Genomic DNA, 25,631 nt, shown 5'->3' with positions numbered 1-25,631 from the left:
TGAATCTAACCAGAATCTCAGTGGCTAATGGTAAAAGTAACTACATGGCACAAAAATTAAAACAGCTCCCAGAAGAATATAGATAATGATATGGAACAATAATTATTTTGAACATTTTTATAGACATAAACACAGATGGCAATATCCCGTCAAATCCTACAAATGGCAATATCCCATCAAAGTCAAAAACGTTTCTAGAAAAGTTCCATTTTAACCTGACTCCAGAAGATGATCACAGATAATCTAAACTAATCTTTCCATGGAGTTGGTGCTATAGCTAAGAAAAAATACTTCCTGATGTTAGCTGATGTTAGCTTCCTGATAAAGTCCTTTATGAATTATGTTTAACCCATAAAGGACTTTATAGGTTAAAACTAACATTTGAACGGTAACCCAAAATCTTTTGGCAGCCAAAGCAGGTTCCACAATATGAATAACAATAGCAATAGCAGTTAGATTTATATAACGCTTCATAGTGGTTTACAGAACTCTCTGAGAGATTTACAAAGTCAGCATATTGGCCCCCAACAATCTGGATCATTTTACCAATCTTGGAATGATGTAAGGCCGAGTCAACCTTAAGCTGGTCAAGATCAAACTCCTGGCTGTGGGCAGAGTTGGCCTGCAACACTGCATTCTAACCATTGCGCCAACACAGCTCTAGGAATATGGCCTTAAATACCATTCAGCAAATAGGCTTCTTCATTTTGAAATGAGTGGACCTTTCCAGAATACGAAGGATACATTTTCAGAACATTTTAAACTGCATTACTCTCCTTGCCAACTCTGAAATGTAGTCACCAGTTTTTGAAATTCCCTAGCAAGCATACCATAGTTGGGAATTCTGGAAGTTGAAGTCTACACATGGAGAGAACCAGGTTGAGCAAGCCCATATGAATATACTAAACATTCTTAATCATTTAAATCTTCCTCAAAGAATGAAATCTTTTCCAAGGCATGAATTCTGAATTCAGTGCATATTCAAGCCACATCAAACAGCCTGCACCCATAATAAAAAAAAAGATGCCTATTAAATAGGATTAAAATAAACAAAATAAAGAAAAACATGCAATTGAACAGAATGCAATCTTTGCCATACATAGCCAATCTCCCAAAATGTTTGAAATTTTGCCATTATGTGCAGTGTGCACAAACATAATTTCTATTAATTCAAAATGTTGTTTACTGAAATATGTATTGCACCTTACCAGTCACTGTGGGAGCTAATATTGTATGTACCAAAGCAAATTGAATAGATGTAGTACAGTAATTGACATCAGGCAAACAAAGACAATGTATTTATATATTCAATGGAGATAAGATTTTCTCTGAAGATTATATTTCCTCTAAGTTTAATTTCAGGCTGTTACTGAGAACTTCTTCTAAGTTATTGTTCATAAGGAGAGTTGAGAAGCAGACCAGATGACCTTACTGCTAATAATTTCTTTCAGGGAAAAAAAATTACAAATGGTTCCCATTAACCTACTCTGGAGAACTTTCCAATGCAGTTTCATTTCCCTTTATTACACCTTCTGCAGGTGAACTTCTCAGTTAGAGTTAGGCTAAGCCAGGTGAAATATTTTAGGGAATCAGATTGTTGATAATGCAAATTCTTTTCCTTGCTATGTACTACAAAATTCCCCAGTGTCCCAATTGTTTATTACAATTAGAGCCAAACAGATAACTGCTTTATCAGATGCTGTTGCTGAGAAATTTTGTTTTGCAAGGAATGCTAAAATGATATTGGTGAAGAAGAGACCAAACAAGAAACAAAACTTTGGAATAAAGTGTGTAAACAGCCGCATTAAATTTCTTCCAATTTTTACAACACACACACACATATATACAAACATACACACACACACTTCTTGAAATTGAAGAAGGCCTCAGTAATACTTTGAGAAATGAAACTGATGACTTTTTTAACAAAATGGAAATGAAGAAACTTCTGGTCATCATCTAACAAGATCTTTGGAATTTGGCAAATATTAAAGGAATGATAGATAGCCTGAAAGTCAAAAGCATTACATTGGGCTGCCAAACATTTTCTAAAATTAATGAAAACTTTTTTTGTACATGTTTGGCCAAGGGAGTAGAAGACTGGACAAAATGGGCAATTCCTTGTGGTGTTGGTCATATCTTTTTGGTCATCTTTTCTAGCTTCTAATAACAGAGAAGGAGTAATCATTTCTCTATTTATCCTTTGAGTGCAAGCTTGGGAATTTCAGTCCTATGTTAGAGAATAATTCTTCATAGTGGATACTTCTATTAATTAAGGTGATTATCCTGAGACCCTATCTTATTATTCTAAGTAAGCAAAATTAAGCCAGATTTCCCAGTTTGGACAAAATTAGAAACTTGGGTTCTATATCAGTTAGAAAAGAAATGCCAAAAGCAGGCATATGATTGATAGATGCCATATGACTGGGAATAGGATGTCATAAGAAAGGAATGCATTATTCTTGTCTTCATAAGCCTAAGAAGATGGTTTTCTAATAGTCATCTCACCTGGAAATCTAACATATACTTTTATTTAGCCTTAACTCTAGGTCAGGGGTGTCAAACTCACTTTGTCATGATGGCGTCACATGACATATCAGGACTTCCCCCCCCACCTTCGCTAAACTAGGCATGGGCATGGGCACGGGCAGAGTGTGACGTATGTGGCGGGGTGGGTTCTAAATTTTTTTACTACCGGTTCTGTGGGTATGGCTTATTTTGTGGGTGTGGCTTGATGGTCATGTGACAGTGGGCATGGCTTGATGGTCATGTGACTGGGTAGGTGTGGCCAACTCAATGTCACTCATGTCAAGGGGTGCCTCGCCTCACCCCTCCCCTCCCAGCCATTCCTTGTCACACCCAGCCTCAATGTATCCATAGTTCTGTAAAAATGTTGTTCACCTTTTTTCAACTTTATTATCTACATACTATAGATGCACTTTCATGGACCACTGAAAGGAGGAAATGGCTCACATGCTTTGCCCAAGAGTGTGATAGGCAACAGGCTTTTAAGGGGCTGCCAGAAAGAAGGGGGGGGATAATGTATTTTCCAAAGCACCAGAAGGCAAAACAAGAAGCAATGGATGGAAACTGAACAAAGAGAGAAGCAACCTAAAACTAAGGAGAAACTTCCTGACAGTGTGAACCAATATCGGTGCACAAATATTTCAGTTATAATTTCACATATAAAATAGCCAGTCATGTAATACAACCTACATATTGTTTAAAACAGCCATTAGTATTATGGCTGATGTTTGACAGCAAGCTTAAAAGTCAAAGATTACAAGAGTGCTTTTTTCTCAGTATGTATACAAAACATCACATACCAGGAATAGCATATTAAGATGGACTTATGCAGTGGTGGATTTTAAAATTTTTTACCACTGGTTCTGTGGGTGTGGCTTGGTGGGTGTGGTGTGGCGGGCGTGACAGGGGAAGGATACTGCAAAATCCCCATTCCCTCCCCACTCCAGGGGAAGGTTACTTCAAAATTCCCATACCCTCCCCACCCCACTAACCTGCTCTGGGAAGGAATCAAACTCCCCCCTCTTCATTTCCCCAAATAAAATATTATTCATAAGAAAAGGTTCCCAGAAAAGCAAGGAAAAATCAAGCTGCTAACAAGGAACCAGCCTGATACTCATTCCATATTCCTGCCAGCTGCATTAAGGAAACTTTGTAAGAAGAAAACAGCTACCGGAGCTTAGATATAATAGAAATTCGGCTCCATTTACAAATAGGCAGAAAATTCATTCAAGACAGGATATTTCACAATGGAAATGTTGCTAGTTTGGTTATCCTGGTTAGGCCCATATATAAGAGACTGTAGACTTTCTTGTAATAGTAATATTTATTTCTTTTCTTCCTCAGGAATACAATTAGAGAAGCCTTGATCTGGGAGGAGCGAGAACTTATATACAGAGGAGGCGGGGCTAATGGTAAGTAGTAACCAATGGTAAGTGACACAATGACATCACACAATGACATATACACAAGCACACATATTTACAGATATCAGGTTAGGTATTTTCATCTGTAACAAATCCCCCTCTAAAATACCTAACTAATGGTGAGTTATTAAGATTATATATGTACATTAAGTTTGGAAGTCAAATACATATGTTGTTTGATTGGCAATGGCTTAGTGAGGATATCAGCAATTTGTTCACTAGTATCGCAATGGACAGCTTTAATAAATCCTATACTTGACAGTTGCCTCACATGTTTATATTTGATATCGATATGTCGAGATCGTTGACCTATTGCTTCGGAAGCTGATATATCAATTGCTGCCTTATTGTCCTCATTGATAATAATTGGATAAACAGGTTCATCCCACACATTGGATAACAAATCATCGAACCAAGTTAGATTGTTGACCGCTTTGGATAAGCAAACATATTCGGCTTCTGCTGTAGAAGTGGCAATTAAATTCTGTTTGCCTGTGTACCAGTGCACCGCACAGCCATTTATAAGAAAAACATATCCAGAAGTGCTTTTTCTGGTTTTTGAATCAGTAGCCCAATCAGCATCAGCGTAGCAGGTCAAAGTTGGTTTTTCAGAAATGAATGGTTCTAAGAATAAGCACATATCAATGCTAGATTTTAGATATTTTAGAATCCTTTTAATTCCCTCCCAGTGGTATGAGTTAGGATTGCTTACATGTCTTGACAACAAATTTACGGCAAGGGTGATATCAGGCCTGGTCCAATTAGATATGTATAATAAGGACCCAATAATTGATCGATATAAAGTGTTATCCTTGAATGGTTCGTACTCATTATACACATTCCTATAAAAATCAGTTGACATAGGAGTATCACAAATTTTTGAGTTAATTAAGTTACATTTTTGTATGAGTTCCATAATCTTGTCTTTCTGAGATAATTTGAATCCCTTATCTGTTTTGTCAATTTGGACTCCTAGATACTTATTTACCTTTCCTAATATTTTTAAGTTGAAATTTTTGCCTAGTTGTTCAGCGAAATTATCACATTTAATTTTGTCATGTCCAAAATACAATATATCATCAACATAAATCAAAACATATTCAATAGAATCATTATTTTTTTTCGTGAAAAAGCAAAAATCAGATGAAGTAGCCACAAAGCCTATATTTTTAAGTATCTTTGATAAGCACTCATACCACCGCTTACCGGACTGTTTTAGTCCATAAAGGCTCTTATTTAATAGCCAAATTTCTCCCTTTTTTGTATCCTTTCCTGGGGGTGCTTTCACATAAATTTCTTTATCTAGATCAGCGTGCAGATAGGCTGTCTGCACGTCAAATTGATATACTTCCAGATTTAAGATAGAAGCTAACACTAGTGCTGTTTTCACACTTTCTGATCTAACAGTTGGGGAGTAAGTGTCTTCATAGTCATCCGGAAATCTTTGGGCAAAGCCTTGAGCCACTAACCTGGCTTTGTATAGGAATTTACCATCCTCTAGCTCCTTGATTTTATAGATCCACCTAGTGCCAATAGGGGATTTCTCAGTGGGCAGGTCTGTTGGTGTATATACATTTAGTTCTCTCAAACTGTCCATCTCTTTTTTCATTGCTTCCTCCCACTTACTTTTTTCTTCTAGGGGTAGCTTAACTATGTCATCATATGTGTTAGGAGTCAGGTGTTTAGCTTGGATAGACAGTACGTAATCATCTAATCTTTTAGGGATTATGCCCCTATTGGATCTAATGGGCCTATTCTGGGGATGTTCATCGCTATGCATATACTTAGCTTCTTTTTCGGTTAATTGATCTACCTTCAAAGTGGGGTGTCCTTTTTTCCATTCATCATTAACTATTACTGGGCATTTGATTCTGTTTGTAGATGTGGATTTGGGGCTCGTATCTGATGTGTGATGTTTTGCGTGCGTGTGTGTAATATTTTTTGATTCTGGGTAAATTTCATTGAGATGTAATTTTGACCAGTTCATGTGTTCATGAAACACGGCAGATCTGGGTACAATGAAGTGGTTATTTTTATCAATGAAGCGATATCCCTTGGTTCCTGATTCGTACCCCATAAATATCAGTCTTTTGGATACTTTCTCTCCTTTGCGCCTTAACCGTGAGGGCACATATACATCAGCAGATACACCAAATACATGCAAATGCCCAATTTTTGGTTTCCTTCCATACATGAGTTCGTATGGGGTCTTGTTGATTGTACTGGACCATAAGCGATTTATAGTGTAATTGGAATAAGTAAGGGCTTCAGCCCAGAATGACTGGTTTAAGCCAGCATCATCTAACACACATTTAACCATGGTTTGTAGCAAACCATTTTTCCTTTCAGAAACTCCATTTTGGAATGGGGAAAATGGACAAGATTTAAAGTGCAATATTCCTTGTGATTTTAGCCAAGTTGAAAATTCGTTGGATAGGAATTCCGACCCCCTGTCAGTCATTATTTGTTTAATTTTGGTATTGTGTTGCGTTTCTACCATCTTAAAGAACTCCTTAAATTTTTTGAAAACCTCACTTTTGTGATTAAGGGTGTATACAAAACCAAATCTACTATAGTCATCGACTATGGTCAGGAAGTATCTTTTTTTATATTTAATTGAAGGTTTTAATGGGCCTACTACATCCATATGAATTAGTTGAAAGGTTGATTGTGTGGTGCGAGTGGCTTTTTTGGGTTTTGGTTTGTTTTTAATTTTGGATGAATTGCACACAGAGCATTCTAAGTAATTTTTACAGTTCTTTATTTTTAAATCTTCGGAACACTCTAACATTTTTCGTATGACTGGAAAGCTCGCGTGTCCTAGCTTTCTGTGGAGTAAGTGACTACAATTATCGTGAATAGGTTTTCCATTGTTTAAATTTTCAGACATATTAGTATCAGTGGTTGATGCATTCTTATTATTACTTTCATCATGGCTATCTGAATTTGGCTTTTCGTTTCTTAATTGATAGTTTGCATAGACTAGTTCGTTATCTTGTGGCAGTAGGTATGTTAGTCCATCATTTGTAAATAGTTTACCTATGTTTCTGTTGTTCTTAGTCATAAATACCTTTCCACCTCTGAAAATGGTTTCTATTGCATTCTCTATGCTTAATTTTAGGGTTGCCAATATGTTATTTGGAATTTCGGGCACAAATAGTACCCCCTCTATTTTTCCTATACCCTTTATATGCGTGTCTCCTATTCCTCTCACTAGGACTTTATTTTGGTTTGCTACTTTAATATAATATTTCTTTTCAGTGAAGTTGCTTAATATTTCTCTATTGTGAGTTGTATGGCATGTGGCTCCTGAATCTATGAGCCAGGTGTTGAGTGAATCAGACACCAAAGTGTTATTGTTTCTTATTCCATATAGTGACCCTTTCTTATTTTCTTTAGGGTTATTTCTGTATGTTTGTCTTTCTCTAGAGTGTGGTGATTCTCTTCTCTTATACCTATAATCTGGGGAAGTTCTGTCTAAAAAGTGTATTCTCCTATCCTTGTGTTTATATGAGTCACTGTATCCTATATTCTTGGGGCAGTCTCTACTCTGATGTCTTTCAGATCCACATGTGAGACATTCATGTGGGTATCTGTCTCTGGCCCTGAAATCAGTCCTTCTTTGATTTCTACCTTCTCTTTGTTGTGTATATCGCTCTCTTCTAAGTCTATCTTCAGTAATAAGCTTATTGGTAAGATTTTCTAAAGTAATTTGCTCTATACTTAGGTTATCTATCAAGGTAATGTAGTTATCCCAGCTGTGATCTAATGAGTTAATTATAATGCTTTTCATGGTGTTGTCAGAAATGGTTTCTCCTCTTTGAATAAGGTCTGCTCTTACAGCGTTTAGATTCAAGATATGTTCACTCATGGATGTATCATGTTTTAGTTTGGCAGAATAGAATTCCCTAGAGATTTTTGTGGTGGTGGCTACATTTTTGCTATAGAACAGTCTGAATAATTTTTGATATACTTCAAATACAGTTAAATTATGCTCTATACTGGGGAGTATACTTTGAGAAATAGAAACAATTAATATATAATATGCTTTGTGATGGAGGCAGTCTATTTCATAGGTCCAAGGCTTATTTGGTGGGTTATCAATAAAAAATAAAACATTTTCTTTCAAATATACAATCTGTAAACACTGATCCCATTCCATTAAGTTGCTTCCATCTAATTTCAATTTTATAAAGTCTGGAGGTATTGTCCCTGAGTGTAGTGAGGTGTTATTCATGTTTAGTAGTTGTCCATGGTTTAAGACCTTAGCATACTCGCAATAAGGTCTGGGGATGGTAGATGTATGTCTGTATTTACTTATCTCTATGTTGTCTTGACTTGTATCTATGTTTCCTTTTTCCTTTTCTGCAGGCTCGTTCTGGGCATGCTCAGTCTTCATTTTCTTCCAGCAGTCGGCGAGGGAGGTTCCTTTGTTTGCAGCTCCCGGGGTGATGTCCCAGACGGCCTTCTGTTGTTCTGTTTTGTTTCCAGAGGGCCTCTGGTGGCTGGAAAATGCCTGGGATGCTGCTCTGCTCGTCGTGGAGTCTCTGGAGTCGCGAGGATCGGGGGAGAAGACACTGGAGGCTTGTCGGCCATTTTCTCTGCCACTATTGCCGGTGGAGCCGGGTTGCTCTGCGAGTCGCTCTTCGGTAGGTGAGTATGATTGCCAGCACGTCTTTCTTCGGGTGGCTAGGTCTTTGTTTAGATAGTCTGTTTCTTTTTGGCTTTTTGCTGATGGTAGTTTAGAATTTTCTATTTTATTTTCTGATAGTTCGTTTGGTATTTTTAGTTTAGTCCCGAGTGCTGCAGTCAGCACTTGTATAGCGTTGTCTATTTCTACTTCAGTAGGTTGAGCTTTGCTTTGTTTAAATAATTGTTTTTTATTTGTTTTTGGGCTCAGGTAGTCATCTTCTTGGTAGTTTTCGTTTTTCATTTCGTATTTTGAGGTTTGGGATTCTTTTAGTAATTGGTCAGGCATTTTAGAGGTATTAGGTGGGTAAGATGGCTGCCATAAAAAAGGCGGGAAGCTGTCGCCATCTTTGGTGTCGTTTTTGAAGTTAGGGGTTGAGTTTCTTACCTCGTAGTTTTCTTGTTTGTTATTTTCGTTATCTGCTGCTGTTCCGTGGTCTTTTATCATGCTGCGGATTTTCACAAGCAGAGTTGATTCAGTTGTAGTTGTTTCTATTAATTGTAGTATTTTTCTTTTTACTTCATCTTCTTTGTTTGGCGTTGAGAAGGGTTCTTCTGCTTCAGCTAGTGGTTGTTCGTTTTGCGTTAGCTGTTCATATTCTTGTGATTGCGTTTGTTTCTTCATGTTTTCAATTGGTGTATATATGTCAGGAGTCAGCTGGGCTGCCATTCTTTTTGTTATGTATCTGGTGGCAGGTCTTCTTTTTTCTTTTTGTGAGTCTTGCATCTTTATGTTTGGTTGGGCCTACCAAACCATCCTCTTGCTACCAATTTGTTGCTAGTTTGGTTATCCTGGTTAGGCCCATATATAAGAGACTGTAGACTTTCTTGTAATAGTAATATTTATTTCTTTTCTTCCTCAGGAATACAATTAGAGAAGCCTTGATCTGGGAGGAGCGAGAACTTATATACAGAGGAGGCGGGGCTAATGGTAAGTAGTAACCAATGGTAAGTGACACAATGACATCACACAATGACATATACACAAGCACACATATTTACAGATATCAGGTTAGGTATTTTCATCTGTAACAGGAAATCGCCCAAGCCTTTTTAGAAACACAAAGCCCATGTTGCACAAACCCCAAAACTTCAAAAACATAGAACCATATAAGAATCCCTCCTCTTATCAAGTTTGTTGTTCAGCTGACCCAGAAACAAACTGCTGAATGTCACTTCGCTTCTGCAAGCAAAAACCTCCTTCCAGCAGCTGCTTCTTGGCTTGTCAATTTAAAGCGATGGTGTCTTTTTCTTCTTCTTCTTCTTCTTTGCCAAGTGATCTCCTGGCTGAGAAGCGAGTCCTGATTTTTTCCTTCTAGCCGATCAGTTGGGAGGCTTCTTGGCTTCTCAATTTAAAGCAACAGTGTCTTGTTGTTTTTCCTCTTCTTTGTCAAGTGAGCCCTGTTTTTTTCCTTCTAGCTGATCAACTGGGAGTCAGGAGGCAGCAAATAGATTGGGGGTGGGGCCAGGCAGAGGTGGTAATTACCGGTTCTCTGAACTACTCAAAATTTCCACTACTGGTTCACAAGAACCAGGGAGAACTGGAAGCAACCCACCACTGGTATGCGGCCTGTGGGCCAGGAGTTTGACAGACCTGCTCTAAGTGATTACAGGTAATAGTATTTTGGCTATAATATAAAAGACTTTCTGCTTCCTTTTCTGATTACTCTCCCCTTATCTCAGGCTAGACAATTAACTATTGGAACAGCTTGCTTTCAGAAATTGTAGGTGTTTCATCACTGGAGGTTTTTAAGAAAAGAGTGGACAGCCATTTTTCTGAACTGGTCTAAAGTCTCCTGCTTGAGCAGGAGTTGGACTAGAAGACCTCCAAGGTTCCTTCCAGCTCTATTCTGATTGATTGATTGATTGATTGATAGGCCAGTGTTTCTCAACCTCAGAAAATTTGAGATGTATGGACTTCAATTCCCAAAATTCCCAGCCAGCATGGAAAACTCTGGGAATTTAAGTCCACAAAATATCTAAGTTCTCTTCCACCCCTATTATTCTATGTTCTGTGTTCTACATCAGAGGTGTCAAACTCATGGCGTCATAGCGGCATCATGTATCGTGACTTTCCCCCCCTTTGCTGGCATGGCCAGTGCGTGATGCATCTGGCCTGCGGGCTGCGTGTTTGGCCCCCCTGTTCTACATCTTAAAGCTGCTGAGGTTGAGAAACATTGGTCTAGGCTATTGCCCTGGGATTTCCAAATGGTCCATCTGACCCTGCTTATATTTCCATATCAGTTAAAGTCTGCTAAGCACTGAACAAGTAAATATATAATTCTTTCTTAGCCAAACAACTTTCTAGCTTCTCTATTCTGAGTGGTGCTATTAGGTATGAGCACAGTGTGCTGCACATATTAAATTTATTGATGATTGAGAAAAGGCTTCTTATTAGCAATAACTAATGCTTATTCTCAAACAACTAAATCTTACTATGTTGTCCCTTTTTTCTGCACTCCTTGATTCTGAAGAAGCATTAAGTTGGCTGTTAAACAGCATTAAGTCTGTTTTAGAGATCAACATAAAAATGGCTGATTACATCAGTCTCTTTGAGAGCAGCTCATCTCTGAATCTCCTTTGCAAAGAGTTGTATATTTGAGATTGAGTATGCATGGTGACTTCATTTCATTTAATTCATTCATGTGGAACTTACATAGGCACCTACCTTATATAAACTGATCCTAGGTGGCTCACAATAGCCAATTAAAATAGAAATTCAAAGAGAATATTTGTAGCTCAGGGTTGAATTGTGGAGCCCTTCGTACTTTCTGAGTTGGTTTTTTGCTTGTTTCATTACCTGACTGGGAAACATCATAGGAGCTGGAAGGGAGTGGAGTTTAATTCCTGCTTTTATATAGTAGTGGGCCTGCCAGTGTTGCTCTGCCACTCATCAGCAGAGGAAAAAATGGCAAATTAAAAATGTGAGTCTATATATAAAAAAGTAACAATAACTATTTCATTTCTAAAATAACAATCCAACTATTTCTCACAACAGGAACTGTGTAAGAACATTTTTCAGGCAAGTATATATATATATTTACGTAGGAAGAACCTGGCTAAAGAGAAATACATACATATATATGTATATATTGTATCTGTCTTCATATATATATATATATATATATATATATATATATATATATATATATATTGTCTATGTAAGTTTTCACGGGTATATATGTGTGTACAGTTAATATTTCGGGTTTCTTCCCGTGTAATTGTGAACATATCCCTAAAAGGGTAGAAGCAACGTTTCGACAGAATCTCATCTGCCATCATCAGGCTTATGTGAGGGGTCTTTTGCAGTAACTGCCGTTACTATTTCAAATCTGGTGCTGGTAGTCTGGGATGGCTCCACCTTTTCATTCTGATTGGTTGGGAGTCCCAGTCTATGTTTATTGGCTTGGCTTCGGGTGTATGGTCGGTTTTTCTCCATCAGGTGGCAGGGCTTCATCTTTGTGGCTGGCTGGAATGTGATTTGGCTAGAACTTGTGGCAATACAGGCCTTTTGATGAACCCTTGATCTATGTTTTATATTTTGTGTTAAGATTTGTCTATCTATGAGAGCAGGTTTCCAAATAGTAGGCAGATGGGAAGTGTCATCACGTTTATTCATGAAATATGGTCTTTTCTCTATTTCAATGGCCTCTCTGATTATTCTGCCATTGAGATGTTCTATTTTTGCAACTGTTTTGTGTTATTAAAATTAATATTATGTCCTGTTGTATTTATGTGTTGAACTAATGATGATGTGTGTTCTTGCTTTTGTATTGAGTTTTTGTGTTCCTCGATGTGCACACTCATTCTTCTGTTGGTCTGTCCAATATATGTTGATGGGCAGGAAGCACACAGGATTTCGTATATGCCTTGATCTTCCAATTCTATTTTGTCTTTAGGGTTTCTCAGAATGGACGATATCTTTCTATCTGTGCAAAATACGGTTTTGATGTTGTGTCTATGCAGTACTTTGCTAATTTTATCTGTTGTTCCTTTTATATAGGGCAAGATAGCTTTCCCATTGTTTTGTTCCTCTTGTTGTTTTTTCTTCTGTTTAGGTGTTGCATGCTGGATCATACTGATGATTTTATTTCTACAGAACCCATTTGATGTCAGTACATTAGTTAGTGTATATAATTCTGTTTGTAAATGTGCTTCATCAGCCAGACGTTTAGTTCTTGTGGTTAATGTTTTGGCAACAGAGTTTATTTGTGCTGGATGGTGGTGTGATTTGGCGTTGAGATAGCGGTTCGTATGTGTCTTCTTTTGATAGATGGTATGTTCTAAGGTGCCATCAGATTTTTTATAAATTAATACATCGAGGAAAGGTAACTGGTTTTCTGATTCTATCTCCATGGTGAATTTTATTTTGGGATGGAGGCTGTTCAAATATACTAAGAAGTTTTCCAGTTTATCTCTTCCATGCGGCCAGATCACAAAAGTGTCATCAACATATCTGAGCCATAATTTTGGTTTGTTAACAATTGTTTCCAATGCTTTAGAAAAAACTGTTAACAAACCAAAAACACTTTGTAAGGTCTTTTGAAACTCTGGCTAAAATCCTAACCAACACTCCAGAAGTTTTCTTCTGGAGTATATATATATACTCCAGAAACCTAGAAAAAGGAAACAGACCCCTAAATACATCTTCCAACAAAATGGATAGCCACACAACTTTAGCAAAAGGTGCCTGACCACTTAACCCACTATAGCACAACCAACAGAAGCTATGAAAAGGATAACACTGCTATACCTGAAAAATCTCAGAAAAAATCAACATGGATATTACAATTACATGGATCACTGTAGCACACAAACCAATTAAAGCCCTCAAAAACATATTACCGTATTTTTCGGAGTATAAGACGCACCGGAGTATAAAACACACCTTAGTTTTTGGGGAGGAAAATAAGAAAAAAGCTGATTGGCAGGTGGATCGGCCTCCCAGAATACCCCCAATTAGCTGTCCCCAGAGGTGAATTTTAGCAACAGGTTCCTTGGTTGTGAGCTCTGTGCCTTGCATTTTTTTTTTTTTTGCTTTTCTTTCTGCCTCTGAAACTTCTGAAACTCCATTTCAGAAAAAACTTTTTTTCCTGCCTCTGAAAGCCTCCGAAACAGAGCTTCAGAAAAAAAGCCTCTGAAGCTCTGTTTGGGAGCTTCTTTTCTGAAGCTTTGTTTCTGATGCTTTTTTCAGCTTCTGAAACCTCTATTTGAGAAGCTGGGCAGGCCTACATTCGGAGTATAAAACACATCCAGATTTTCACCCTCTTTTTTGGGTGAAAGGACCCCATAGTTCAACCCTGAGTTATAAATATTCTATCAATGCAATGTAAGGACTGTAATAGCCACTATGTATGACAAGATAGGCAGAAAACTAGCAGAGTACATCCATGAATGCTAAGTAGCAGTCAGAAGACACAATGAAAGTTACTTAAGTGCACAACACAGGGACAAACTCAACCATAGATTCAATTGGGAAGCCATGAGCATCCTAGATCAATGTAAAGCCAGAAACATTAGATAATTCCTGGCAGCATGACATTCAGACAATTTAGCCATCAATAGACATATAAAGATAAACCACATTTATACATTGTTCAAAAGACAATAAAAAATTAAAAAGGAAACAAAAATATCAGAATATATCCAGATAAGCAAGGATTGACACCAAACAAGTCAAGCAGACATCACTCATCCTAACTCAAGAACTACCAAGCAGAAAACCACACCACTACCAACACTGGGAGGGCAAGCTACAGGGAGCAAACCCTACACTCACTAGCACTGTTAATGTTACCTAGTTTTATAATAAAATGTCTATAGACAAACAACCAAGCTCAAAGTTCACTAAGGTAAAGGTGCTAGTCATTCCCCACTCTAGGGGGCAGTGCTCATCTCCGTTTCAAAGCTGAAGAGCCATCACTGTCCGAAGACGTCTCCGTGGTCATGTGGCCGGCATAACTAAATGCCAAAGGCACACGGAACGCTATTATCTTTCCACCAAAGGTGGTCCCTATTTTTCTACTTGCATTTTTTACATGCTTTCGAACTGCTAGGTTGGCAGAAGCTGTACAAGTAATGGGAGCTCACCCTGTTATGCGGTACTAGGGATTCGAATCACTGAACTGCTGACCTTTCGATCGACAAGCTCAGCAGCTTAGCCACTGAGCCACCGCATCCCTTCAAAGATCACTAAGGACTCCCCAAGAACATCATTCTACATTTTACAAAAAAAAAAAAAAATGAATTTGAGATAGGATTATGTCATGTCTTTTCTACAGAGCAAAGAAACTACACTCAAAAACAAGTTTTTTCTGATGCTTGCTTTTCTGAATTTTCTAGAATTAATACACAAGTCTGCCTAAACTGTTGCATGCACAAGCAGCCCAAGGCAATTGTGCAATAATACAAGATGATAAGCATGCTTAATCAGCTACCGAAAGCAATAAGGACAGATTGGGTTTGTATTAGCCTTGGAGATATTGTGCATTACAAAATGTATTCTTGGAGTTGATTTTGAGAGTCAAGAAGAGTCAAGTTTCCATTGCAAGTGGGAAGATGCGTAATTGTGGTGACTTTTTAATATTTTGCAGACTTTTTTTTGTTACTTTGTTAGGAATAATGGTGGGGTAGAGTTGTACACTTTTTCTCAATTGTAATGATTCCTACTATATTGAGACTCATAGGAGAAATACTTTACTTATTTATCAATGTTAATGGTATTAGATGAATGTGAGAGAGGATATACCCTCATATACAATAGGTTATAATATTCATTTTCATTCATTCATTCATTTCATTCACTTTTCTGTCTCTGTGTATCTGTTTTTCTATATGATTTTATTTATTTATTTGACTTGTATGCTACCCATCTCACTTAGTGGTTATGAAATTTAGAATTAGGAATGTTGTTTATTTTATTGTCAATAAAACCATTTATTCAATGGTTTAATATTCCTGTGGCCCTTTAAGGCACAGGTTAGTCAAACAGAGGAAAAGTAAAAGAGATTATCATGTGGAGAATATTATGATGTTACTGTTTTTTAACCTGGTTTCCAAAACACCCGATATATATATAGAATAAAGATAAAGTAGAAGTGATGCAATGAAGTAATCTCAGACTAAAGGCCTTTGAGAGTGTTAACAATTAAGATAGGTGTGTGTATGTACATGTGTGTATGGAAAGGGGATGTATAGGAGATATAAACTATTGGCAAGATAATTTTATCAGTCACTGAATGTTGAAAATGATGAAGTGGAACTGGAAGACATTTCTCCAGAGCAAAAGAAATCACAAGGGAGACAGTAAGAAGAGTCATTAGATAAACCGAAAAGAGGCAATGCCCCTGATCCAGATGAAATCTCAGCACAGCCCCAAGAGCCAGTGAGGTCAGAGAGAGTTGACTTTTTATTGACTTTGATGAATGGCAATACTTGAGAAGAAAATACAATTGCTGTAGAGTGCAATAACTGTGCAACCCAAGCACCCAAAAATAAGGAAGGTAGCAAATGCAGTAGGGTAAAACTGATGCCTCATGGAGAAATTGAAGGGAAAAATGATTGGCCAATGAGCAAAGGCAAGATGTGCAAAAAATTAATTGTGTTTCTGGACTGAAAAAGCTGATGGTGACCTCATTTGGAAACAACATGTGATTGGGTAAGGAATCTTGAAGTGTACACTATTAAATGAAAAATGATAGCTAAACAACAGAAATGGATTGTCTCTTCTCTTTTTGTTGCTAAGAAACTAGTCCTTCAACAGTAGAAAGATACAGTTATGGCTCTGGGTTTTTCAGTTAACTGAACATATGATGTTCACAAGCATAATGTATGGGCAATTAGAGTGAAAAATTGTTGTCTTTATTGGCCCTTAAGTAAAATCGTGTATGTTGTACATACATACACACATTTAACAACATTTCTGTTACTGTATTTTTTTCTTTTTTACTTTCACTCTTTTTGTTCTATTTTATTAAATAAAACTTTGAGAGATTTAACAATACTTCAAAATACAGTATATACAGTGACTAAGTAAATATAGCAAAAGCAATAAGTATGCAAATATTCAAATACAATGAAATATGTAAAGGCCAACAAATAGTAAAGTTATATAGACCAGTGGTACATTCATGTTGTATTTCATTATGTGAAAATTGAGTATAGATATCACCAGTTGTTCAGCATCTTTCCCCATCTTAGAATTTCTCTCTCTGTGTGTCTGTCTGTCTGTCTGTCTGTCTGTCTCTCTCTCTCTCTCTCTCTCTCTCTCTCTCTGTCTTTCACACACACACAGGTTCTGCTGCAAGCAGGTAGAATAGCCTCAGGTAGAAGATGCTGGAAGGCAAAAGCAGCAACTACTTCCTCTTCAGCCCCCTGGCTGTTTCCTACTCTTGCAGAATAGAACTACAGTAAGTATGTCATGCAGCCTAACTTTCATCCTCATGCTGACTGGGGAATTCTGGGAGTTGAAGTCTACACGTCTTAAAGTTTACAAGTGTGAGAAACACTGAACTAGATAGGCTTGATGCCATCAAATATGTGAAAAATTCTAACTCAGTTGTAACAAAGCGCTTCAGCTGGCCCAGCTTGCTCCTCTACATGAAGTATGGGAAGGTCACATCTTCTCCTTTACCTCTAGCTGCAAAATATCTTGATTCAACCAATGCAAACAAGCCAGAGCTGAGTGAATGAATAATTTGACTTGGTATAGTACAAGATCCTATATTTCCAACTAATGCATCTTAGCAACTATCAATGTCAGCAGACAGTAAGAATATATTGCAGAGTATGATGGGAGGAGACAACATTTCTGAAGTGGTGACCAAGACGTGTACTAAACATACTGAAGGGAAACAGTAATAAGGATATAATAAATAATACTAGAATATAATATACTGGTATATTAGAATTAGTAGAAACTTGTTATTCTGTAACCATTAGGTTCCTGTAATACATATATAGTCTTTGTATTTGTATAACACACATATATTGTACCTTTATATCTGTAACACAAACATGCCTTTGTATCTGTATCACATATATTATGCCTTTATATTTTTATCTCCTGTAACAAACATATTCTGTTATTAGGCCTCTGTAATGTATCTGGTATTTGTCAAACATATGTTCCTGTCATTTGATCTGAACCCATATCAATCTTCTTCCTGTTTTTCTCATGCCATCTAAGAGCATGGTACCTATTTCAGTTGGAACTGCAGACATCACCCAGGAGATAATTTACACTTCAGCCCTAACTTATACCTTTGATCTGTTCCATGCAGCCCAGGGGGCCAAATGAGCAATTGGGAAAACAAAGGAATGCTCAAGGAAGAGATAATTGGGAGGCTTCTATTCCTTTGCAGGGCAACAAGGAATACACAAACCTAAACTAGGAGGCCAGAATTGGGTACTAAGCTGATGTCTCTGAGGGTATAAAAAGGACACCATATCTTCCCCAAGGTGTGGCTATCTCCTCACATGAATTGTATCTGTATGTTCTGGATATAGTCCCACCCAGTATTTTGTTTTTGGCCATAAATAAAATCTGCTTCTTTTTGCAATCCTTGTCTTGAGTCTCTGTCTTTGGTATGTTGGTGACTCAAGTATATTTTGGGACCTTACAATACCAAATCTATACTCCTCCTTTGCAGTCAAAGATGACTTTGTTTTCTTCATTAATGCCCACCAGAGTAGCCATTGCAATGGAAAAGGAAATGAGAATATAGCAAGGGATGAGTCAGAATATTCTTATGTGATTCAAGGGAAATGTTAATGTGCAAGATTTTGCTGTACATAAGAATGTACTTATCAATCTGTATAGGTTTTTTTTATACAAGGCATGTAATCAATGATAAATTGGCTCCATTGACTGCACAACTTTTTTTTAAGCTAGAACATGGGAATTGCCACCTTGGGACAAAAAATTGCTTTGACTAAGAACTCCCACAGTCTCTTTCCATAGATCATGTTGGCTAGAAGAACTGAAGTTCAAAAACATCGAAACATAGATTGTTTATAGTTGATTTGTGGGGGGAAAAAAGGATTTAACTTCTTTATCTATTTTTCTAAGGCAACTTTTTATTGAGCAAATGGATTTTACTTCTGAGCAGACAACCATAGAATTGTGTAAGATAACTGCAATTCTATAGCCAGTCACAAATAAGACCATTAAATAAGGAAGTTTTCTTTCTAAATAAACAAAAGTATGAGCCAGGTCCTTGTTCTTCAACTAATTCCTGATTCACTGTTATTCTGTGTGATACAAATGCCTAAATTAATCAGAGGTTAGATCAGATGACAGCAAAAGCCGGAATTTAAATCCTCAACATATCAGATTAAAGGTTTAGTCATTCTATTAATCTGGTGATGTTACAGCTTCCTAGCACATTCTGATTAACCTAGAAGGAAATCTAAGTCTTCACTTAACAAAGGGAAAAGAAAGATCATTCTCATCAAATTAGTTATGGTAAGAGCCATTATTTCCAAACATAATTATTTGAATATTTGATGTTTCCTTTTCCCACAGAATTCCTCATAATTCATTTATATCAGATGGTATTGTTGGGACTGGCTTTATAGTCAATATCGTACCCTTTACTATTCTATGGATTTATTTTGCCCTGCTCTTGACTTCTACTGATTCTGGGTTCTAACTTAATTAGAACCTTGAATTTTATGTATATGTTCCTCTATCTTAGGAAGTGAATCACTTAAGGCTCCAAAGTAAATGTTTCCTGGGCAATTATATCTGTAAGTGCTACTTCTGACAGCCCATTTGTCTCTCCAGAAGTGTTAGGGATATTGCAGATTAACAGAATAAGACATGAATGAAAACACACAGAAGACAAACAATGATTTCAAATGTGAATAAGAGGGAGATTTTTTTCTGGATCGTTGAATCATAAGTTCTGAACAATAACTAAACCAGAAGACATGACTTTTTATAGTGAGATAACTACTGAAATCCTGAATTAGATAAGATAAAGTATCATGTTTGTTAACTGACTAATTCTGCAGTATCTTACAAATAATTTTGTAAATTTCAAATGTAAGATTTATATTTTAATGCTACTTTTATTATTTTTAAATAATTCAAAATAGCAGACATTTCTCCCTTCTCCTCTTTTTCCTCATAACAACTCAGTGAGGCAGGGGTGAAATTCAGCAGGTTCTGACAGGTTCTGGAGAACCGGTAGCAGAAATTTTGAGTAGTTTGTAGAACTGGCAAATACCACCTCTGGCTGTCCTCAGAGTGGGGTGGGAATGGACATTTTGCAATATCCTTCCCCCAGGAGTGGGGAGGGAATGAGGATTTTGCAGTATCTTTCCCCTGGAGTGGGGTGGGAATGGAGATTTTGCAGGATCCTTCCCCTGGAGTGGGGTGGGAATGGAGATTTTGCAGGATCCTTCCCCTGCCATGCCCACCAAGCCATGCCCACCAAGCCACACCATGCCCACCAAGCCATGCCCACAGAACCGGTAGTAAAAAAAATTGAATTTCACCACTGCAGTGAGGTAAATTGGGTTGAAAGAGTAAGATTGGCCCAAGTCACTCAGCTGGCTTTCTTGTCTGAATGGCACTAGAGCTCATAGCCTCCTGGTTTCTAGCCTGATGTCTTAACCACTAGACCAAATTAACTCTCATTTATGTTTTATAGATATTAAATATTGTAGATTCAAAAATAAAGAACAAAATTCTGGGAATATTAAAGTTGTTGCCTACTGATTTCTGATTTGCAGTTAATTCATACATGAGCATTATACCTAGTGCAGAGAACCAATTAATGTATATCAGCATATCACACATATATTTGATTTATATAATTAGTACGTTTCAGTGAGGATCCTTATTTTCATCAAATGCATATGTGAATTAACTCCCAATGTACTATTTTCTCAGCAAAACTGATTGACCCAAACAAAAATGAAATTTAGTTTTTAGAGATTCTTTCTCTTACATTTAATGTAATTATGCTTACAAAATATTTAGAGAGCAGCAAAGAGGATACAGTAGAACCTCTGGTCAAAACCATAATTTGTTCCATAACTTTGGTCGCAAACCCATTTGGTCGTGACCCAAACCTAATTTTGTAAATTTGGCACTTACAAAAAAAATGGAGCAGAAGGGGAAATTGGTCACGATAAAGAAAATTGTGGGGTTTTTTTGGTCAGAACCCGATTTGGTCATGGTCAGAAGCATTCATGACCAGATGTTTTACTATATACTGCAGAATTAGAATTTATTATCAACCACTGCCATACTGAACATAATATTAAAGGCAAAATCGAGAGCTATGTCTAGAGAGGAATTTCGAGAAGCCAATACATTCATTGTCTCTTGTTCTTCTGAGATTGTTGTCTCTGCTCAGACTGGAGCCTTCTTCAGATTATCATTGCTTCTCCAGAAGTCCAGATTGTTGATAATTGTTTTAAACCTGTTGCTCTCCCAATATTACTGAATTATGATTATTGTATTCCCTGACTATTCTCCACATAGACAATAATGATGTTAATATATCATAACAGGTTTATAGATTACTGCCCCCCCTTTTTATATAGTAAGAACTGCTGTAGTAGACAGCTTGTTTGTCTCTGAATCAGCAAAACCTTTTCATCTAACATAAACTGGTATTACTTGGAGCATCTTACCAATATTATGGGAAAATCATTATTCAGAAACAATGCTGAAGGAGTAGATAAAGAAAAAGGAGTGCTCCCATCATGGTATTTCTTTAGTTATTTCCATGCATTTAAATTCTCTGAGCAAATTTTCTGAAGTCCCTTGTGTATCCTTCCATTTGCCTGAAAGAGGTAAAATCTTGGCATTTATATATCAGATTTGTCGTAAAAAGGTCAAATACATCTCTTTTGCCAGATTTCTAAAGAGAATATTCAAAGTTAGTTGATGTTGCCAAAGGAAATTTAAATAAGAGAAGAAAAAGAAAGGAAAAAGAAGAGAATAGCCTATCAAAATATTAAGTACTCCATTCGTTTTGGCCTCTCTTCTTTTAAAATAGTATCCTAGACTTCAAATTCTGTTGTGCATCCAGGTTCCAAAATATGTTCCCATAAGTCATCTCATCTCTGATTTAAGTGGATCTGCTTTTAAATTTTCTAACTTTGAAAATTCTTCTCCCTGAACCCCATTGACAAGAAAAGAACAGAGAGGAGAATACATTTTACATAAACAATGTGAAAGAAGGAGAGAGTTTTAAGGCTCTATTCAGCATTTGCAAATGAAGATTAACACAAATGTAAACAAGCTGGAATGTGATAACTCAGAAAGCTTGGCCTATATATTAATGAAATCTACAAGATATATTTATATAAATAATAATGATTCTCCCAGCCCTTGATACCTATTGTAATTTGTGCATGCAGATTACTCCTGACATATGCAATTGTTTTATCTTTAAAGTTCCTCTGACTTTAAAGAGCTTACTGACAGCTTCCTTACACAATAAAGACATGTGGCCAACAGAGTGGTGTCAACTTCATTCAGCTCCAGAGGGAGGCTTTGCTAGCTTTTCTTCTAAAAAGAAATATATATATAGAATATTAAGGTTTTGGGTGGATGGTGCACAATGGGATGTAGCCTCAGAGAGCTACAGTAAGTTGAGAAAGCACTGAAGAAGGAACATGTATTTCTGAATGCTATTGTTACTGTTGGTTGCACAATCAGCCAAATGTTTAGATCAAATTTGTCATTTTTATCCAAATCAAATCAAATCAAATCAAATCAAATCAAATCAAATCAAATCAAACCTTTATTGTCAATGCACAACATATGAGATTGAATGAGCCTCCCTTGGTGCAGTCCCCCCAAAACACCGAATACATCTCAATAACTCAAGAATTTAGGGATTAGAAATCCCTAAATCCAAATAAGTAATAGCTAGCACACATTCCCATATACATATATGTATATAACATTATATTATATTACACCAGTATGAGCATGTTGCACATTGCACTGGCCCTGCAAGTCTATCATATTAAACCTAATTATGGTGTTATGTTGCATTCAAAATTCTGACGGCCCATGGATAAAAGCTATTTTTCAGCCTATTCTTCTCAGCTGGCTATGCTTCTATATCTCCTGCCTGATGGTAGGAGAATAAAGAAGTGCTGATCAGGGTGTGAATCACCCCTTTTCTTAATCATCTATTAAGTCCTTCCGACTGGCCCTGGAATAGGCAGAGTGTTGTGGATTGATGGGGTTCTAAGTATGTAAGCTGTTCCAAGTAAAGCTGCCTTTTGCAATTGACTGATAGTGATTTTTGTCAATGCTGATAGTGTTCAAGTGGTGTTCCATGTGTTTTGCAATGGCACCCAAGACATCTATTGTCTTTGTCCGAGGGAGACCACTGTTCCTCAGATAGCCTGATGTGAGTCCCTTTTTGTGAAGTGGGACCGTGGGGTGCAGATGGGTCTGCTGACTACGTACCTGGCTCCCTGCCACGTGGCGGTGACCCTGCCCGAACTACTCGACGTTATTGCTGGGGTGGCGATTGATACCCCCAGACTTATTGTCATGGGGGATTTCAACCTACCATCTGCAGGTGAGGCATCAGAGGTGGCTCAAGTTAGTTCAAGGCCCCACTCACATAGGGGGACACACTCTGGACTTGATTTTCATCTCTGGTCAATGGATGAATGATCTTGGTAGAGGGGATCTAGACATTAAACCCTTGTCATGGACAGATCATTCGCTCCTTCACTTGGACTTTCCAGCCGCTTCCCCCCCGCCGTAGGGAGACGGAACCAACCAGATGGTTCCGTCCCAGGCACCTGATGGATCCCGAAAGGTTCCTGATGGAGCTTGGGCTGTTTCCTGAGACCTTGGCACACAACCCAACTGAAGACCTGGTGGCCGCCTGGGAGAGTGCGGCCACCGGAGCTTTGGACCGTGTCGTGCCTTTGCGGCCTCTGACCCGATGCTGATCTCAATTGGCTCCTTGGTTCTCCAAGGAGCTGAGAGAGATGAAGCATTGGAAAAGATGCCTAGAGAGCATCTGGAGGACTAGTCAATCCAATTCTGACCGGACACTTATATCAAGACCTACCTAGTGGCGATAAAAGCGGCGAAATCTAACCATTTTTCCACTCTTATTGCATCTGCAGAGAACTGCCCAGCCACTCTGTTTAGGGTGACCCATTCCCTTCTTCGGGGGGGAGTGCGGGAAGATCCCTTGCAGGGTCGAGCTGAGGATTTTGTGCAATTCCTGCATGATAAAGTCGCTCGGATTCGGGAAGGCTTGGACTCTGACTGGATGAGTCCGGGGAGGAGATGAGGGTAGGTCTTGAGAATATTATCTGGGAGGAGTTTGATCCTGTGGCTCCCGAGGATGTAGACAGGGTTCTGGGTAAGATTAGTGCCGCCACATGTTTATTGGACCCATGTCCCTCCTGGTTGGTACTGGCCTCCCAGGAGGTTACATGAGGCTGGCTCCAGGGGATTATAAGTGCTTCTTTGAGTGAGAGTGCCTTTCCCGCCACCTTGAAAGAGGCGGTGGTGAGGCCCCTCCTCAAGAAGCCTTCCCTGGACCCGGCTGAATTGGCTAACTACCGTCCAGTCTCCAACCTTCATTTTGTGGCAAAGGTTGTTGAGAGTGTGGTGGCACAACAGCTTCCCCGGCACCTGGATGAAGCTATCTATCTGGACCCATACCAGTCGGGCTTCAGGCAGGGGTACAGAACAGAAACGGCATTGGTCACGTTGGTGGATGATCTCTGGAGGGCTCAGGACAGGGGTTGCTCCTCTGTCCTGATCCTATTAGATCTCTCAGCGGCTTTTGATACCATCGACCATGGTATCATGCTGCAACGGTTGAGTGGGTTAGGAATAGGGGCACCATTCTGCAGTTGTTCTCCTCCTTCCTCTCTGACCGTTTGCAGTTTGTATTGGTAGGGGGGCAGAGGTCGACCTCGAGGTGCCTTGCATGGGGAGTGCTGCAAGGGTTGGTCCTCTCACCCCTTCTGTTCAACATTTATGTGAAGCCCCTGGGTGAGATCATCTGTGGTTTTGGGGTGAGAGTCCATCAGTACGCTGATGACACTCAGCTGTACATCTCCACCCCAGACCACCCCAACGATGCCCTTGATGTGATGTCTCACTGCCTGGAGGCTGTGCGGGTCTGGATGGGGAGAAACAGGCTGAGATTCAATCCTTCCAAGACTGAGTGGCTGTGGCTTCCGCCATCTCGATATAGTCAGCTGGTGCCATCGCTGACTATTGGGGGTGAATCTCTGCCCCCCACAGAGAGGGCTCGCAATCTGGGTGTCCTCCTGGATGCACAGCTGTCTTTAGAAGAGCATATGATGGCCGTAGCCAGGGGGGCCTTTTATCAGGTTCGCCTGATTCACCAGTTGCAGCCCTTTCTGGACTGGGATGCCTTCTGCACAGTCACTCACATCCTTGTCACCTCCCGGCTGGACTATTGTAATGCTCTCTACATGGGGCTCCCCTTGAAGAGCACTCGGAGGCTCCAGCTGGTCCAGAATGTGGCCGCACGGGTGATTATGGGCGCAACCCATTGTACCCACGTGACACCCCTCCTGCGCGAGCTGCACTGGCTCCCAGTGGTCTTCCGGGTGCGATTCAAGGTGTTGGTCACCACCTTTAAAGCGCTCCATGGCATAGGACCCGGGTACTTTCGAGACCGACTTCTGCCACCAACAGCCTCCCACTGGCCAGTTCGCTCCCACAGAGAGGGTCTCCTCAGGGTGCCATCAGCCAAGTTATGTTGGCTGGCAACACCCAGGGGGAGGGCCTTCTCTGTGGGAGCCCCTGCCCTGTGGAATGAACTGCCCCTGTAAATGCGTAAGATCTCCGACCTCCGTGTATTTTGCTGTGCCCTCAAGACCCTGCTGTTCCGCCAAGCTGGGCTATCAATGTAATGATTTTTAAATTGGGTGTTTTAAATTTTTGGAGTTTTAAATCTGAGCCGAAATTATTTAATAATTTTAATAATTTTAAATTATTTATTTATT

The sequence above is a fragment of the Pantherophis guttatus genome, chromosome 7, assembly GCF_059756535.1.
Source record: "Pantherophis guttatus breed Tessera chromosome 7, ASM5975653v1, whole genome shotgun sequence".
Taxonomy (NCBI): domain Eukaryota; kingdom Metazoa; phylum Chordata; class Lepidosauria; order Squamata; family Colubridae; genus Pantherophis; species Pantherophis guttatus.
This window is presented reverse-complemented; position numbering follows the sequence as displayed.